Source organism: Argopecten irradians, chromosome 10 (assembly GCF_041381155.1).
Source record: "Argopecten irradians isolate NY chromosome 10, Ai_NY, whole genome shotgun sequence".
Taxonomy (NCBI): Eukaryota; Metazoa; Mollusca; class Bivalvia; order Pectinida; family Pectinidae; genus Argopecten; species Argopecten irradians.
In genome coordinates, this window is record NC_091143.1 from 37,570,368 (window position 1) to 37,590,234 (window position 19,867).

A 19,867-nucleotide genomic window follows, 5' to 3' on the forward strand; every position below is an offset into this window, starting at 1 on the left:
CAAAAAATCAACACTCTAAATGAGATGATAAAGGCCCTACGAGCTCACAAATAACGGACAAAAATAAGAAAATGAAACAAATTGCCATATTTGGAGAGCTATATTTCCGCCATTTTTCTATATAACCCCTTAAAAATAAATAACTTGTGAAGACAAAAGTTAATACAACATAGGTATGAAAAATCAACACTGTACATACAGGTATTAAGGCGCTGAAACGTCTCGGGCAGGGGCAAATATAAACTAAAATTTCGATTTTTGATGTCCTATATCTCCGCCATTTTGGATCATATGACCTTGAATTTGGTCATTTTATGTGCCTGAGAACATGCTCTTTCATATGCGCCCTTCGAAACATTTCTATGGTAAAGTTCATTTTTGACCTTTGTTTGACCTCATTTGACCCCCTAGTGAACTCGTGACCTTGACATAATTTCTGATAACATGTAATGAGAAAAAAACGTGAATTATCGTGATCTACATGGAGAATGAAACGTACATGTTGTGTAGCGTACGGTTATGAAATTATGAGCGTTTAAAGTTCGTTCGAAAAAAGCAGTGTTTTACGTCTGTGACCTTGACCTTGAACGTTATCCTCCAAAATCGAGAGTACATTTTAAGAACTCATGTACGTACATAACGTCTCCAAATTTCAGCGCTCTACACCTCTTATTTATTACGAAGATGTCGTTTAAAGATTTAAAGCTTTTTGAACCCTGTGACCTTGAATGAATGTCAAGGTCAATAAAAAGGAATAAGTTCTGTAGACATTCGTCCATGCTATATCTATACAAAAATTCAAGCATGTATGTTAAGTATTAAAGGCGCTGAAACCTTTAAAATTTTTGGCGGGAAAACGCCAAAATAGCCTTTTTTCAAAGGCCTATATCTCCGCCATTTTGGATCTCATGACCTTAAAACTTGTCATTATATATTTCTGAGGGCATGACCTTTCATATTCAACTTTCAAATTTTTTCTGTGGTAAATTTCGTTTTTGACCTTTGTTTGACCCCGTAGCGAACTCTTGACCTTGACATAATCTCTGATAACATGGCATGGGAAAAGCACGCGCAATGTTACGATCTGTCTGAATAACAAAACGTGAACGATGTACAGCGTACGGTAATGAAGTTATGAGCGTTTAAACTTCGTTCCAAAAAATTGTTTTTTACGTCTGTGACCTTGACCTTGAACATTTTTGTAAAAAATCGAACGTACATTTCCAGATCTTATGTACATTCATAACATGTCCAAAGTTGAGCGTCGTACCTTATTCCGTTCCTGAGATATCCTGCTAACAAGATTTGTGGAAATAAGAAAAAAAAAAGAAAAATAAGAATAAGAAGAAAAAACAGAACAATAACAATAGGGATTTCCATCCTCAATGGAAATCCCTAAAAACAGAACAATAACAATAGGGATTTCCATCCTCAATGGAAATCCCTAATGTATGTAAATAAAAAGCATTTACTATCTTACATTATTTACTTGGAACTAATGTTTATCAGTCGTATTATTACACTGATTTAGAAAGACTTTCTAAAATGGATTCTCTCTCGGTTTCGCTCCTCTTAGGAATTTGTTTCAATAACTCTATTTTTCTCTTCATTGAATATGAATCCAGTAAGCAACAGTTGAGACCTATTGATTAAAACATCTAATCAGTTGATAGTTGACACGTGTAATGAATTCAAATTGAAGATGCACTTTAAGAGTTTTTCTCGAGCCTTGACCGAATTATAAATTTTCGTGCAATCATCGTTTTTTTTTAACCAACCACAAGATGTTCTCTACCCGAATTACAATGACCACTGATAGTACCAGTATAAAACGGCTTATCCGCGCGCGCTGTTGTCCGACTCATTTGACCAATAAAGAATGATTAGATTTTCACATTATTCTGGTAACAACTAGAAACATTAAAATACAATGACTGCTTTTTCAGAACACCATGGCCATCCTGTATGAACACATTGATGTAATCTCTCTTCTAACACAACCACTAAACATTTCGAAGCTTGAACCACGCGCATAAATCTATCTTTTGATTATATATGCAAGTCAACGAATTGTCCCTATGTCTGAACTCAACAACTCAACGTTAACGTGATATCATCGTATATATAAATCGAACTGTAGCAGTGTATGAGGCGTTTCCTGCGTTAACCGTGTTCCCACGGGTCCGTAGTTCCATATAATATTCCTGAATCTTAAGATGAGTCCCATCACCGTTTGATATAACTTCTAAATAATTGGGGTCGGTGCGGACCTGTAAACCTCCCTGAAAGATTATAATACTACTTGAACAAGTGATATTTAAATATATAACATCGATAATCAAATTGTCGCACGGATGTACTTCCGATTCGAACGCAGATAAAAATTTTTCCGATTTTTCCGCTTAATAGACAATGAAATATCTGTACTGTTAAAAAAAAAACAAAATATTTAAAACCAATTACTAATACGATATCATTCAACCACCAAAAAAATATTGTATTACAAATGCAAAACATTAATTGTAAACATTTTTTCTTCATAATGTAACTTCTGCACGTTAAGGAACTAACTTCTGAACTTTGTTTTCCCTACGGTGACAGTGTGAATACAATGTGGGAAAAGATACCATGCTGAAAACTGTGTTTCATACCATGTTTGTCACTGCAGGGCCATTAGGCCTTTTATATCGCCTTTTGAGAAAATTAAACTTTGAACCTTTTACATTGGGTGAAGACAAAGTTTAATAAATCCTGTGAGGTATCTTTTATTTAATGAAATGATTTTTCAATCTAAATCATGTGTAAACTCAATTGATTCTACTGAAGTAGTTTCCACGATCTTCACGAACTGATAATTACGGTAAGATTTCCATTTCTAAAAATAAATTAAAAATGGGATTTGTATATTAATTGTTAATATATTTTAGATTAATAGAAAGGTACAAGTGTTACGGGAAAGAAATCTGTTTTTGACCTTTACATATCTACAGATTGACGCAAAATAGGTAAAATACCAAGTTTTAAATAGGACAGAAACGTATTGTGTCAAATTCACCAATTCGTGAGGAATAAAGAGAATGAGTTACGACTGCCACATACATAAGGTAAAATCAGGACATATATCATTTAATCATTGAAGATGTTACCCGAACAAAATGTTTTATTGTGAATTATACGTAACACCGTGGAAATGACATTAATTTATCGTGAAAACATATTAAAATAAAAAATTTATTGATGCACCATCAACATTTATTTAGAGCAGTTAATAAACTTATATTTCAAAGATTTTATTGACTGTGATTTACGTAGAATAAGCACTCAAAAATGGATAATTTTTATTTTCAATCGTGGCTTATATCTTAATACAAAATTTATTTATTTTAAACTTTTCCTTTTGAAACCAATTATAAATGTTTGTAACAAACCAACCCAAAATCATGATAGACATTGAACATTCAACTATTACAACATAATTGAAGTTGGATTTTTGTCTTATCGAAATTGGCTCAACATGAATCCCAATACTGTTGTGTTGACTTTCAACGATTAATATAATGTCACCAATTTACTATCACAATTGTTTTAACTAATATTGAACAAAATAAGCTAGCATTTTGTGACACGTAAAAATCTCTTTGAAATTGCAGTGACTTTACTGTAATTTCAAAATGGATCCTGAATCAGACCACAATTTGAATAAATTTGGTTAGGAAATCGTGTTTGTAACTTTACAACGTTTTGTGAAGCAATTAAATTCACAAAGATGTTAACAACGTTCGACGTTCATACAAACTGTGAATATTTGGGTATAGAAGACCGTATGTACATGAGGTTTATCGTGTTGGGATGGGTATATGAAATTACGTAGAGAAAATAAACTATTTTAAACTTTTTGAAAAAAAACACAGGGACTACATAGGATATGCACAGAACATTAAATGATTAGCTCATCTCAGGAAATGATATTCTAAAAGGAATTTTATTAGGTAAATTGTGTCAGTTAGTAGATAAGGATAATCTCCTCATGAACAATTAATTTGCGCTAATCTTAGTCATTATATCTAATGATTAAATGGCGGGAAGTCTTTTCCCAAAATGATTTGTTGTGTCCCCAAAAACAGTCTGACTATAGAACCAAAATCAAATCCATCAAGCATAATTGATCCCGATCCGTGGTCAATGAACCTAGAATGAGTTAACTGTGTGTAATAATATATTTCCACATTCATGATACTCACTGAATGATATCCTTGGGTTATGTCTCTAAATGCACAAGGTATTTCACCAACCTGTCTCCAGTAAAAATGTTTTGTTACCTTGATTGTACATGAACCCGTGATTATGACTATAATTAGTAGCCATAGTTAACCATACTGTTTTTACAATTTAAATTAAGTCCGCCTGGACATGCAATACGAGAACACCAATATTTTTATAATACGTTTTTTTATCTTCGATCACTTAGAAAAATGTTATTACTTTTGATTGTTTTTGACCGCTGCAATAGGCCCGTCTTGGATCCATCAATGTTAATAGGAAAGTGTAATTAATATAAAAAAGGATATAGTTTCGGAAGTAGCTTTCATCAATCCACTTTCCAAAATATCGATGCCAAACTACAGAAGATTCCTTTTTACTGAGGTTATTCATGATTAATGTTTTGTAGATTTAACGTTGCATGTGCATAAGTTTGTACGATTTGTAACCACGTGTCAAGTATGTGTTAAATAAATGCATCAATTGTATCGTGTTGGGATGTAGTGTCTTTTAAATTCGCCCGCCAAATAAGAATCCCCAGGAAAGAATACGTATTATAATATTAACTCATATATACTTAATTGGATTATTATGTAAAAGTGACTTCTAACTACCATTTGTACTTAGTAATTAATTTTAACAGCCTTACATGTATAATTTGCTGAAAGGACATCTTGGAAAGTTCTTATCCAAAAAATGTTAAAAAAATGCATGTAAAAAGACGGATGTTTTAATTTGAGTAATACAAAAAGAGTTATGTTAACACTGCCTAATGTGGTTAATATATCCATGTCGAATTAAAAGATTGAATGGAAATGAAGGAAGTTATCCATCAGGCTGGAAATACCAAAAGTATGACCTTTCAACAGGTGAAGGCACGACGACTAAGTTAGTATTGACTTGGTAAACCATTACGCAAGGACGTGCTACATCAATTTTGGAAAGGTTAGGTAAAAATTCAATGATTTGGTTTTGTCATGCAACTGGATTTTACTGTTAATAATGATTTCAAGGAAGCTAGAATGGTTTAAACAAAAGGATTCATAAAGACCTATTCAAGTGGGTATTTTAATTCTCCTGGCTGTACGATTGAAATTTACACAAATAACATTCAATGAGAAATTACATAACGCAAAAGCGAGAACATTATGTTAGGACCTAGACTGTGCATATATTCTAATTAATTGGACCGAAAAATGGTATGTGGAAGTTTTCCCTTTTGATAAACCTTACATTGATCACCAAGCAAAACTTCACCCGGTTATTATATAGGTTAAACCCAGGTACAACAGGCTGAGCGCCTTGAAAGGACTAAAGAAACTACCAATAAGCAATATGTTACCCCAATCATCGCAAACAAACACTTGTCTGGGGGCTATCAGGGTGAAAAATCCTGCCTATAACAATGACTTCAAATGTCAAAATACCCAAACACAAATTATAATTAATGTAAATACCGTAAACTTTCCAAAAGGATACCAAAGATGCAAGGCTAGGTAAAGATTGATACTTTTCGATTATGGAGCCAGCAATGGCTTATGTTTTAAAGGACGTTAATATCAACGATTTTACGAGCAACGAAAACAAATAGTAGACACGAAGCATGGTACTTTAACTGTTCAAATAAGTTTTTATTAAAGGCCGTTATAAATATGTTGTAGAACTTTAAAAAGGGCAAGAAATGATAGGGCTCACGTACAAATGAATCGACTTTTACAGGATTTCAAAAAAGGTAATTTAGGTAACAAAATCACTAAACATTTCTTTAATTACGTATGCTTGACATTTTCAAAATTATCATTTCTGCCTCCCCAAACCTTACGTATTTTGTTTTAAAAAACTAAAATGTAAAAAAAAATTAAAAAATTTATCCACATGGATACGGGGTAAATGAAAGAGTGAACATTCGAAGTCATAAATTTATGGGAGGTGCAAAATGTAAACTGTTATAAATGAGAGTTAGTAATCGACCTTAAACCCGTATCTATTAGTATTTGCTACATGTAATCAATCAGTAATATAAGGTTTAAATGTTATTATTATGTTGCATACGTAGTAAATAAAGAAAAGACAAGTTTAACCCATTGAAATGATGTGAGAATCATCAAAAGAAATATCTGGTTAATGCAGTAACAAAATTGAAATGAAACAATTGTTGTAAGGTCCTTTGTAACCAAAAATCGATAGTAAACAACAAAAGTACATCAGTTTATCGACGAACTGTAAAGGATCTCAGAACAGATTACTTTAAAATCAACTGAAAACAATCATCCAAAAAAATAACCGCAATAACGTGGTTAAAAACGTAAAACACAGTTAAACAAAACAAAAGGGGAAAAAAAATTTCTTAAAGTCAAATCGGTTTACGGAGTGGTAAACTGCGTCCAAAGTATTTTCAGAAACAAATAAAAATATTAAATGTTCATAACAGAGATTCATAGTTGTCAAACAGGGTTGGAGACAGGTGAAAAATGTGTAACTATAAAACTAATAAAAACACAAAAAAAACACACACTGATATGATGAAACATTCTGTTTTGCTTTTGTTGCCTATCATTTGCAAGAAGTCTACATTCATTACCCCTAAAGATGCTTAAGTAAAAATGATTTGCTGGGAAGGCCACAATAAGATGAAAAAAGGTTATTTGACAAGAAGACTTTAAAGGCAAAATTCAAAATATTTCCGGATAGTTTAAATGTTACTGAAAAAATAGTTATGGAGTGGTACTAAACATATTCAGTAATGTTACATTTTATTACTGAAGAAAATTAGATTGATAAAAATTTCAACCAATAGGTTGACATTGTTAACAATTCTAGCAGAGTCAATGTCCCATGTCTACCCTTTTTATCCGAAAATAACAAGGGTGCTATAACAACAAGCATTGAAAAAACAATTCCTGCGAAAACTGAATTACCAAAGTAGAAAATACCATGCAAGTGGAACTTACAATTTCAGATCATAGTAACGTGTAATTTGAATATAAAGGGAAAAAATACAACATAAATTATATTTTCGTCAACACCCTAATGTATTGTCGAACCCGGTATCTTTAAATGAAACACAATCGTGGCCCAATTACTGATTAAAGTTCTAGGATTGACCCCAACTCTAACTTTAAACCCTAATTCAAAAATCACAAAAAAGGAAATCACTTATAATGTTTACGACTCAATTGGTCGGTAGATAAAAGGGTAAACGTTGCAATTAAATGGAACGATTGACTTGACAAATAAAGAAAACATACTGGGCAAGGGAAAGTGGATTAAGATGATAATAATGTCGTAAAGAAACAATACATATAGAAACACATGGAGTTCAATTAAAAGTAGACCGTATATCAAAAAACATCGTATAACTCAGTGTGAACATTGTACGCCCTGAAAAACAGTTCAATTATTGAATGATCTTATTGAGGAACGGATTATAAGGTACAAGTATACAAACAATGTGTTAATATGCCGACCAGAATATAAGTATAGTAAATCTGTGTAACTACAAGATACAGTGAAAATCACAGTTAGTAAGGAACTAAACTATGAATGCCGTACAAAATAAAAGTGTACCCCACGAATACAAGTTAATAACCAATTTTTACATTTGGTTTTGATAAGATGTTGTACAACGAAGAAACAATTGACGAATAAACTGTAATGGTATATACGGTACAAGGATACTGATCTTGTACGAGTACGAATGATCACGAATCTTAGTTACGTAAAAGATAAAATTTTTAAGTACCAAACGATATGTAAAGAACTTAAAGTACACAAGATACGGTAAAGGTCGTACAAGCATATAATTAGTACATAGATATAAACTTTACAATAAAAAGATGATACGTACACGATAATTGCATGTACGTACAGGAAAAATAAAAGTTGATTATATACAACTTTTGTAAAATTAAAGTCTCAAAGTTTCGAATTAAACGTTTAAAATTTATTTTTATACTAAAAAAAAAATTAAATACAAGCATCTGAGGCGTTGTTGAACTGTAACAAACACTCCGACCATATATAGGCAAGCATTTAATGGATAGCTCAAAACGCTACACATTCCCCAAATTCCTCTGTCTAAAATCAAAAAATTTGCTCCTGTTGTACATACCGTCACAATGCAATACTGGAATGATGGAAATGGCCATATGATAATGAAGTATGAAGATCTTAAACCATATTAATGCATAAACTTTGTCGTTATGCAGCAGTTACCATAATAATGCTACTGTAAACGAATACCACAATTAAAAGTACAGAATTACTGAGCAACGGAATTTTAAGTAATCATAAAGTCACTGAACGATGCATTTGTCATACGCAAACAAAGAAAGTTCACCCAATAATTACGCTAAATATGTTTTTCCAATGTAATTAGGCGGTAGTTAACAGGACAATGACAAGCTTTTCACCACATTGAATAAATGAGTTGAATGCGTGTTCATAATCTGTACAATTTTCACTTCATTTTCGAAAAGATCAAAAGCAATAAGATGTTCTTGGATGTCAAAAATCAAGTGACTAAATGCATTGTTTCTTCTTAATTGGGATCAATTTGATATGTGTCTACTTTCAAATTGCTACGAAATGTGAACAATGAAGTTTAAGCACATGAATGTGTTTCACTCTGACCAACAATCTTTCATTTTGAAAGCCATATATATTTGCGTCTTGTTGCAGTTTATTTGGAAACTGACAAATTTTGAATTTAAACATAATGTCTTCAAATTTGGGTGATGATTAAAAGCGACATGTACTTGTATAGTAACAAACATCCGGTTCACGTGGTTTGGATTACTCGTCATTATCAGTTATATGAAATGAACGTAAATATGTATGCATGGTCTATAATTGAAAAACATTGTAAGTTGTTAAAAAAGGTAAGAGCACCTTAACATAAAAATGTACGTATTGGCAATGTCAGGTTGGTCCAGTAAACGATATCTGACGGTCATACAAAGCAATTGATGTTTTGGTCGTGAGAACTGGCATGAAACTGGGTTCTGAATTACGGAAATAGTCGGTTCAAACAGTCATGATTGCGTCTATGACTGTTTCTGATGCGGATAAAACTGTCATTTGGATTCTAGTCAAAACGAATAACAAAATTATCAATGATTTGTCATGGAGTGTATATCAGTTTAATTCAAACGAAATTGTTTATGAAATATGGTTTGTCCGAACTCTAATTATGTTTGGAAATTTAAGATATCTGCACTCGTATAACACTGGAAAATATAGATTGCTATATGAAACTATGAAAGGTAAAAATCGGGTTTTGTCCGTTTCCGATTCTATAATGTTCGTTGCTGGGTGTTCATGTTGTCGTGATGTCTAAAATGTAAAAAGGAATTTGTTGATCAAAACTTGGTGAGATAGACACTACATAAATTAAACTAAACACGTGAAGATTTGCAGATATTACAGGAATAGTAAAACGTATTGTTTAGTACAGAACACTTTTACAAGCATTGTCCTTCTCATGACAACATGTGAAGAGTCGTCGAAATACCTTCGATTTTAGATAAATCAGGTCGTTGAGAAAATCTAAACCGAAACTCAATGATCTTGTGTTACGTTTGCTAAATCACAAATTATATGAACAATGTATAATATGATCGTTATTGAATTTATCTTTTATACATCAATAATTTTAGGAAAAGTCGGAACTATCATTTTTTAAAATGAAAGGCTTTCAGGTCAATAATTTACAAGTCGAGAAGGTTCAACATTTTTACAGGAAGATAACAGGTAGACAATTAAAGCCCATTGGACTGATTCAAGATTATCAAAGATGGTACCACTCAATGATTTTACCAAGTCACAAACCATCATAGACACGTTTCATCAGTAATGACGTGATTCAGGGAAATCTAAGTCTACATATCTGAATCCCTGCGTGGAACATGTGTGTAGTTTACCTTCAATATGCATAAATGGTACATTCGAATAATGTACGGTAGACTATCTTATGAAAACATTACGGGGTTTCGCAAATCCCAAATCGACATGCCGGCTCAAAGAATACGATTGTTGTTACTGTCAGAATTTGTTGCACATTTGTAACGTATATATGCTTATCACTGATTTTTTTTCCACTTAACATACATTATACTTCACGCGAAAAATTTTGTCAGGCAGTGTATTTGGAACGCAACGAGTCAGGAGGTCCACTGTTACTAGTAATCGTTTTGTAACACATGTCTCGAATGAGGTATAAGCAACGTGTGTAACTCGATTTCGATTATATCAGTCACTATTACATATCTGGATATGTGTGTCAAGGGAATTAAATCTTTTCATAGTTTCGTTTGATCAGAGATTCAATACAAGCGCCAAGTACAATGATACATAAGACATTTGGTCCCAAGTTTAATGGGCAAAGTTCCCATATACACGTCGCCTCGTGAAGACAATATCTGCTAAGTGGAGTGCATCGGGAGTAGTGGACTGATCTGTGGGGGGGGGGTCTAAGCAGCTACACTGACGGCTCTGCGGGAAATGTACAAAACTAAAGGAGTGAATGTCCATCATAGAGGGTCGAAGGTAGTTAAATTTTTATGGATTCATCGGTGCTGTGTTTTCCGGAATTAATGCAAAATCATTTACACTTGGCCATTAATGGTACAATGTTGTCGGCAGCATACTAACTATCACGATATCGAAAAATTTACATCTAAATGAGTTTATTTTTTCATAATGTGGCTATCGGTAATGGCGATTGGGCCGAAGAAAATAATTTACACCTAAATGTTAGGCTCTTGTATCAGAAGATGACATTTTAGGATACCAGGCTTTAGACATAACCTGGTATATTTAACCTGTAAAATATCAACAGCCTAATAGATTTTGGAACATTTATTTGATTATACATAAATCGTATTAAAATGTCAAATACTTAAAATACAGTTGATGCAGTTGTGAAATTATTAATGGTCTATGATTGTTCACTATAATAAAAAAAAAAGAATAAAAAAATTTTGTTTGCCAGTTTTCGAAACAGGATTTGAAAAGCACAATAACAGGATCAAGAGTAATTAGACTTACAATTACAGGTTCCATGTGCCGGTCAAATTGTACCATTGTTAGTAAGAGGTCATTCAACGCAGTCTACCTTAAATACCTACAGAAACGACTTTCAGAGGATCAACCTACAGATAATGCTAGATAATGTCGAAGGACCGGAGAAGAATCGTTTCTCTACTCACGGGACTTACGTTAATACAGTTCCTAAAGATAGGAAGAGCCGGAAGATCCTTGAATGCATGCCCATGTGATTATGATCCACAGGCTCCCGCATAGAGACTAAGGAACCAGCAGGTCCGCTATGGAAACACACAGACGAAGACTAACAGCTATGTAGATCCCTCTCCGTATTTGGATAGACTCATGACATGCGCATGGATTAGCGCATTAATGCAACGATATTTGTTCATTTCATGGTCAAATAATGGGTGCCAAGGTCATATGAAGCCGGAGAATGTTAGATTAGGAAGGTAATCAACTCAAGGATTTCAGTTTCAGAAGAGGGTTCCATGCTAGTATTTACGACTGCGTTTTAGACAATCAAAAACATGGATCCAGCCAAGGAGCCTTTTGTATACACGCTAAAAGTTTCTGTGGCTGCAAAATTGTAAAAGTTTAGCTAGGGGGAAAATTGACTACTAAACATCCATATTGTGTACTGTATATGACCATAGGATTTATATGATTTAAGAGAAATCCGGAAAATGTTAATTTCTTATTTTAGTATGTACGGCTAGGTTCCGGAGAGTCCGGATCCGATTGGGGATTGGAAATAAAGAAGATGGCGAATAAAACATGGTGAACTGGAACCAGATGCATTTGTATAAGTACCATTCCTCTCACACGATAATAAGCCAAACAGCAAATTAAAGCGACACGATACAATTGTTTGAATACCGTACGGAAGACGCTCCTAATGGCATAAAATTTAATGTTGAAAATAATTATCACGTTTTTTAGATAACTTTTCACTTTCGTTACGCTTTCCGTTTGCTTATTCTTTTCGACAGTTATTTATAGATGCTTATCACAGTTGTTTCTTTTAGCTTGGCTTTCACAACGTTTCCCTTCCAGAGTTGGAGTCTATCTCGAATCAAGCTTTCATTAGCCGTTTTTTTTGTAACTGTCTCGTCATTCCCACGGTTTTTTTTAGTTACGCACAGTGACATTTAGCTGGCTTTTTATTACTTCCCGTTGGGATACATGTAACTTTTGTGGATTTCACTACGGTCGCATAAGTTTTTTCCTGTTCCCTAACATTTATTTTCAGTTTCACGTCCATGGCCTTTATATGTTTATATTAACATATTCGTTTTCCCTTTGCTATATAACTTTACCAACTGCAAAATCATTTACACTTGCATAAACGCAGTGGTTGCCGCGCAAGAATACACACGCCGAAACACTGACTTCCGCAAGTAGTGTGAATGCGCATCCGATTAGTCCTATTGTACATGTATATGTATCACAAATCTTATATATACTGCATGTATGAATGCAATGTAAATGTAGTATTATATATGAGCAAATAAAATGTTTAACAAATATTGTATAAATGGGATGAAAAAAGTTAATGTGGAACTATATTTTGTGTACTTTCTGAATTTGACAACATTTCCCGCCAAATTGAAGCCAGCTGTTCCGGGATTCCATCAATTGATCGACTATTCTAACAATCGTATAACATTGTAAAAAGAGTTTTGTTTTATTTGAACATTTGATATTTAATGAAATGGTCGGTTGAAATGTAAATATAAGGAATAATTTTTATTTTTTGTTGTTTACTGGTATGTAAACTGCATTTTTTGTACAGATATTTCAACAACGCGCGTCATTTGAAATATCTGTACAAAAAATGCAATTTACACACCAGTAAACAACAAACAATAAAAATCATTCCTTAATTATATTGCTAACAGCGGTGACCTCAAATTGGATTTCCTTTGCTTTTGGATTATTTTTGAGTCTATAATTTTCAAGGATTGAGAGTATGTATGATTATAGTAATGGAGGAGGAGTAGGGGTTGCGAGCACTTGCATCTGACTTTGTTTACGTCTATGTAAAATGACGCCGGTACTAAATCACCCCAAAGGCCCAAACTGTCTATCGCTATTATTTAAATATGTAAAATATATGAGTGCAAATAACACACACATGTCAAGATTAATAAGAGTTTGCACAGAGATGTTCAATTCATCAATTTCTCATCGCGTTTTTTTCTGGTAAGTTTTCCATGATGAAATTGAAAAAAAAATAGTGTGCGTTTGACTTTTGGGAATTATACCTGGGATGTACTGAATACTTCACAATTATGGATATCACCTAGCAGTGTAGCAGTGTGTCTGTTCCAAATGTGAATTACATTACGTGGATCTTTATGTGAATAAATGATGTGAATTTTAAGTGATGTTTTCTTGTTTTCCCTGCCGTAGTCACCTTCCATCCCTGACTTATATATATAACAGCGTCTCGTCATAGCCTTGTTCTATCCTATTTGGAGAAAGGCTACATTATTAAGTTTTCGATCAACTTCCAGTTCCGAGTTCAGTTTAAGTAAAACGGAACTAGAAATCAGTTCCGAGTTCTGTTTTACTTATACGGAACTCGGAAATTGGATTTAACTGAAAACGTTTTGCAACTGACTCTATCACGAATTATCCATGACAAAACACAACAGACAACATTTGTTTTAAAATCCTTAAACGAAACATAGTACCAACTGCAGCCTCCCACTTACATATAGGTTTTGGTACGTGGGTGATCGGGTAGTGCAGTACTCACTTAGCCGGCTGGGGGTTTGATTCCAGCCACGTGAAAAGGTCATCAGGGGTCATCGACCCGATCACGTGAGTTTTCCCCAGTTATTCCGGTCGCCTCACACTCTTAAACCCCTCCTTGCGAACTTTTTTCTCTCTTCTTATTTAATTTTGTGGAACATAAAATAGCATGAAGTAGTATTCTTAATAGTTTTAAGCTTTTAGAAAATATTTTCATGAAATAATACATCTTTAAATCTGTATCCTCAAATCCAGCATTGCAAACAGATATCCCTTGTTTCTAGCAAACAACGGCAAAAGATGTAAAACAAAGCTGGCTGATTTTTTAGGATTTACGACGAAATACCTGTACGTCTGCTTACTCCGTCGATTTATATTATTCTTATTTTGTTTGTGAGAGTTTTCGTGGAGGTTGAATACAGAGGAGGATGTAGTGAATATTCTTTGTCATTTGATTAATAAAGGTTATGGCTCATAAACATGGCGTAAAAATTTGTTATTTTTACGAGTGCGAAATATAACTGTTATTCATCATGATATTCTATATAGCACATCCCTACGTCTCTGCCCTAGGTCTAGATAAGTCCTACTGGTACTAGTATTTCAGTTTGTCTCCTTTTCCCTATTTACGATATTTTTCTTCCACATACAGGATAACAATTTCGAAGAACATGGATAAAAAAAAACCCAATGCAGCATTCTTACTCGACAGCAAAAAAAACATGATTGATATTTCATACCACAAAGTATTTCAGCCGAAACGATATTTTCAATGTCAATGACGTGTTCCGCAAGGTCAGTATTGAATAAAAATATCAATATCACTCGGGTGAAAAATATTTGATATTTTATGTATATGACGTCAAAAAGTATGCGGCTCGATCCGTCTGGTTCTTTTTATGGAGACGTGTATAGCCTCCATTACAAAATTGCCTTGGTATCATGATCACCGGAACACCTTGGTAATCATATCGGCAATCTCCGTTACTAAGGGAGATAACCTTTCACTGTGTATTGTAACGTACCTTATTTATTGTGAAGAAGTCAAGTTTTTTTTTTACATTTTATTACATGCTTCACATTTTTACACATGTCTTACTCTTTCTCAATGTCATTAATGGTTCAAAGACAGATTCTCAAAAATATTTGCCTCGATACTATCGAGTGTCGTGCGTGTTAGGGCTACTGTTACACACCAATTAGTTTCTGTTAGAAACGTACTGCTTGAACCGTTAGCTTACAAACTTCGAATCTTGTTGTATATGAAAACTTGGCGAAATTAATCCGATCCACATCATAAATGAATTTAATCGCCGGTATTCAAACGAATATTGAAAGAATATAAAATTATCTTTCAGGCATGCGCGGCAGGTTTATAAAATGTCAGCTAATTATAACAGCTCAGATTATTAATCAGCACAAGGACGATGATCCTTGATCAACATAATATTTTACGACCAGATCTGATTATATACAGCTATATTTTATCAATATTTAATATTTACAATTATAGCAATATTCATCATATTATGAAGTTATAGCAATATTCATCATATTATGAAGAGATATCATAACGCCCAAGCGGAACAAATTTTGAATGAAATGGTCGCGATCTTTTGAGCGTCGACTGAATCAAGCAGACGCATGTTTTGCATCAAAACTATTAATTTTCACAAAATCCATATGATTTATTGTCAATATATTGACAGCATGTAAATAATGTTTCTTAATGTCTCGTCATTTCGGAGATAAAAACTGTTCAAATTTTAAATATGAGGAAGTGTCAATACATTTATTCATCAAACTATGAAATTACGAAAAATGTGGACATTGATATTTGGATTTTTTTGTGGTATGGTATGTGTGTTTATCAAAAATTATCGAAAGGTTAAAAAGGTCTCATCATATCTGTGATCTACATCTGTCCATCCACCAACGTTAATTAGTTTACATTCATAATTTAAGTAGTGTAGTTTCAACTTTTCATAAAATCAAATCTTTTACATCGTACACTTACATCCAGGCCATCGAAAGTTAATTGTTTAAGTTGTATATATAACTTGTTTCGCAATCGATGTAAAATAAATAAAGTTAATATAAGCAACAGAATATGCCATCAAAAAAGGCAGTGCCCAACGTGTTTTTTAGCTAAAGTATACAATCACTACATGCCCCGAAGATTTATGTACACTGATTGACTTACTTCGATGGTTTTACAGTTATAATCACAAAAGAGGAAGTGTTTTTCATGTTCAGAATTCAAATCTTATAACGTAATTAAAGTCGTTCCGTGTATAATTAAATGTATATTTTACTTAGAGTGATGTAAACTGTTATTGTTGGGACATGTATTTATGCAACGGTGGCTGGGAAAGGACACGAAAAAAATATTGCGTGCAAACGCAATCCTTTCTAGTGCGAACGAAAAACTACTTTTTGTAAACGCAATGATTATTGCGTCTGAATTCAATAGTATTGCGTTCGCACGTGAAAAAATATTGCGTTCGCATGTATCTTTTTTCATTTTCATGTACTTTTCCCGCCACTGTATCATGCTGTTATTGCCTTCAAAATATCTTAAAGTATGCTGATCTTATCTTTCAAATTTAATAATATTTTATCACCAACGTTAACTTATGTCTCCATTAAAATTATCAGTAACGTTCATAAGCATTGAAATGTGTTTACTGGAAGGCTGCTGGTTGAACGACTCATTATTACAGAATTTAATCGAGATGAAATATGTATCGTTATCCTTTTTTCATTAAAATGGTGAGCTAGGAACAATGCCTCCCTGTGATGGTATAGATTGCTATAATGATATCCTAAAAAGAGGATGATCATGTATTTGGGTCATTATACTGTTTTGAAATGTGATTGCTTGCGTAAGATTGATGAAAATTACCGAAACTTTGTTGAGCGTTCGTCATTTATCATTCCGGCATTTATAAATCCATTTCACAAGTTAACCCATTGCAACATTTTCTTTTTCAATAGCAGATTGATTAAACAATTCCTTGTTGAAGTATATTTTATCTGGTGACTCTCTTGAATTCATAATTCACTTATTGGTGTTTTACTAGCTGACTTTGGGACCTTCTGAAATGCCATTTTAAAATGGTCCCCGTGAAAATAAAAGAAGTTAAAACAAACGGTTGAATGTTCTTGGCACCGCTGGCTGGGCAATTATTATTCATTGTGGATTCTCTGAACATAAAAATGTTGTCTGAAAGGTAATTGGTATTAATGTGTTAACATGTAGGTCAAAGAAACAGGTTCAACAAAACTAATATAGCTGACGGATATGATTTTCACTGTGTAGTTTTTAACATGGTTACTGTAGCGATAGATGAACCTACTTTTTCTGTCTTCATTAGGTTATGACCAATAATGAGGTTGAAGGTTCAAGTATATAACAGCTTGAATACATTTTAGGATATGTTGAATAGGCTATGTTATTTGTAAAATTTTCATGGTGGAAATATTTTTTCTGCCTGTAAGTTAATAGCCTATGAAATATTCGCTTCTCGGGCCATTGTGTTTACTAAATATGTTAGGTGCTTGCAAAATATGGTCTTCAGGTCTGAACATGCTAGTTCTTTCATACCTACGGGTGTAATACTGGCTGGTTAGGGCAATGCACTCATGCCGCCGATGCTGTATTGCATGGTCACCTATGCAATAAAGCATCGTGACGTCACGGCGTCAACAAAATTACTATTTCCTCGGTAAAATTTTAACAATTTTTTTTCACAAACTTGCCTGGTTGTGCTAAAGAAGATGCAAACAACGGGGTGTGTTGAAATTATCACGTTATTCTTCATGTATGGAAAATTGACTTTCAGTCGAGGTTTTCTTCGAATCTATTTCAAAAACGCTGGATATTGTAGCTGTAAAATTGCATTAAAATGTCAAAATATGAAAGAAAAATACTCTTTCATAAGTGGATATGAAGGATAGGGATATTTTACCTAAGGGATCACAAAATGTCGTAAAACCCTCGGCAAGCCTCGGGTTTTATGACATTTTGTGACCCTCGGGTAGAATATCCCCATCCTTCATATCCACATATGAAAGAGTCTTAAAATATTTACCCAGCAATACAGGAATAGGATGAGTCCTCAATGCACCTCTTCGTCAAACACTATACAGATTGAGAAGATATGAGGCTTCTCCTTTTCTCATACTATGGTAACATCGAGCCCTGCACTTATTTCAAATTCATTTTTTGATAGTTTCATATTGTAGATACATGTATAACATTTTAAAAATGAATAGTGCACGTAGACGGTCATTTTTTTCAGTAAATATGACATTCTTAAGGTAGTCCATTGAAACTGAGGAACAGTTAAATATAGAGTAGTTTTTGTCGTATCGTGACATATTGGAGTACCGGTCGTGTTTGTGGATCATGGATTAATAAGTATAACTGTTTTCACCATTGTTTGTTGACTCTTGTTGTTTTACAAAACACGACGTAGCAGTGTAAACTATCTAAAGATTTCGCTATGAATCTGTAACTGTCCGCTGTAAAATATTAAATGGATCCTGCTGATTTGAAACAATCTAAAAAGCATGAAGTTTTAGGACTTTACAAGTTTAGTGATTAATAACTGTTACGAGAAGGACTACATAAAGAGACATTGGAAACTGGCATGACTACATATTTAATTATGGATCGGCTCATCAAATATTTCAAATTTTATATCGGATATCAACATCAGTGAGGCGAGTAATCAGAAACAGGCGGATAGCGTGGGTGATACTTGAACACAGGGAAATACAATTCGTCTCATGGACCGATATGGGAAATACCGGAATAATAATAGAATTCACCAATGCACATCATTGAGTTAGAAATGATGTACAGCGTTAATTGACTGCTGAAGGATACCGCCGTATATTTCACCAAAAAGATAACATGACATTTCCAATGGGGATCTTGAAAACGTAATTTATTGGTTCAAAATGGAACTGGATTTGAAGTACTACTGCTGGGACCTGTGGATCTATTAAGATGGCCTTGTACAAACTGATGGATGTCGCGAAGTCGTGGATTATGTATTCATTAATGTTGTAACTTAACGATATTGTGGACGTTCAGTTTTGTAGTTTTTCGCAATGCCGTGAACTGTTTTCTTATCAATGACTGAAATGTTCGACCCGTGGATTATGTGAACTATATTGGATTAATGTTGTGATGTAGCTAATGGCCATGTTGTGAACTGTGCTAGATGTCGTTATTTTGTAATCAATGACTGGAATATATAACAAAGTTTAATGAACATGCAATTCAGTTTAGGATATTGTGAATGATTAATGAAAATGCAATAAGATATAGTAGTGAATATGCTTCATTGGTGGATGTATACGTTATTGAATACAAAGTTGCTGTGAATTGAAGGATAAGGACACTATGTGAAATTATGGATATGTAATTGCGATAGGTTCGTAATTATGTCGGGAATGTTATGTCTGACATCAATACAGCAATTGGTTGACATTGAAAATGTTTTAATGGGAAAGATATTAACGAATACCATGTCTTTATTATTTATTTCAGTTATAAATGAAAATTTTAACTGTTTGATAATCTTAAAGGGGACGGTGATACGTGTATAACAAAGAAGGGCTTAGTGATAAGTCTAATTATCAGTTAACATTTTGTTTTAAAAGTTAAAAAGATATACTGGCTACGCAAAAACTTGTTTTTTAAACCGTTATCAAATAACTACGTAAATTATATAAAAGCTCTGATATTGACTATATTTTAGTTGTTTCGTTATGGTGTAAAAACAGAGTT